The sequence below is a fragment of the Sprattus sprattus genome, assembly GCF_963457725.1.
Source record: "Sprattus sprattus genome assembly, chromosome: 18".
Taxonomy (NCBI): domain Eukaryota; kingdom Metazoa; phylum Chordata; class Actinopteri; order Clupeiformes; family Clupeidae; genus Sprattus; species Sprattus sprattus.
Genome location: NC_137916.1, coordinates 31,709,581 through 31,711,011, shown reverse-complemented (window position 1 = coordinate 31,711,011; position 1,431 = coordinate 31,709,581).

Here is a 1,431-nt window from a genome sequence, read left to right as displayed (position 1 = left end):
TAGCACTCTGAGATTCAGTTTAAAAAAAAAAAAAAGATGTGCGCACATTCAGAAAAGCCCAACAAACACACACACACACACACACACACACATAGGTCTAGCTCCGCCCACTGGATGACTTTGATGAGTGTGAAAATCAAAGAAAGACATAAATTGCATTTCTATAAAACGAGCTGCTATTCCTAATCAGTCCACTGGGGGTCGCCGTGTATCAGTTAGTTAGACCAGGGGTGACAAACTCAAATACACAAAGGGCCAAAATGTAAAACTGCGTCCAGGTCGAGGGCCGGACGTATTCAATATTTATTGGGGGAAAAAAAGCTGTACTATATGTTTTCATATGTAAACATGAACTTAAGTTTAACATAGGCCTACTGAACCTGTGACAAGCAGCCTAAAGCTATGGCCTTTTAGTTATTGCCTATAAACACAGAGATCAAATTTCAAAATAACTTAGTTATAAACATCAGTGGCATTCATTTCTTATATCTCTCTTTCTGCGCATCGCAGGCGCTCCATCAGTGGTCCTTCCCACAAGTTTGTCCCAAGGCAGGCCCATTTCATGTACACATTTGGATACCTCTTCAAAGAGATCTTTCCCCGTAGTTGTGCCATGCATTGATTTAAATCCTAGTCTAGAAGTTCATATATATAACGCAGAGAGTTGAGTCCACTCCAGGTTTGAAGATTGACAGCTGGGCACATCAAATGTGTAGCTGCTCTCATCCACAGCAAGGAGTAGGCCTATGCAATGACATCTTTTCCCTTTCCCATCAGCTGTTGTTGTAGATCGGTGGCAAGGTCACATACACAATCAGCAACAGTGTTTCTGCTCAGGCTCACATTTAAAATAAAAGGCTTGGCTTTTATCAGGGTACACGATATCGCAAACTTTTATCATGCAGTTCTTGACAAATTCTTCCTCGGTAAAGGGTCAGGCTGCTTAACCCTTTGATACACAAGCTATGCATACCCCTTCTAAGACACTAAAAGAGACTTTTAATGTTATTTCACGCATGGCTGAATGTATCTTTGCTATTTCCTACCTTTTCCTCTCCATATTTCACAGTGTGTATTAGTATTCTCATTAAATGAAACCAACCAATCAGTCAGCTGGTCTCACTGGTATTCTATCTGTCCATCTCTCTGTCTGTCCTCCCACTTTTCCCAATAATGACACTTCACTGGGTGTCACTACATTACGTCATAAAGACACTGAACACAACCAATCATACTTGAGAACTCTCCCGTAAGAACACTGTTGAATCAAACATGGTATTTTCTATACACACATAGGGCCATAATGTAGACATCAGTGACAAGCAAAATTATTTTTCTTCTCTCTACTTTATTTATTTGAAATGTCCCCAAAACACCGTAAACACCATAAAAGGATGTATTTTAATCAACAATACACCATGCTAAGCAAGG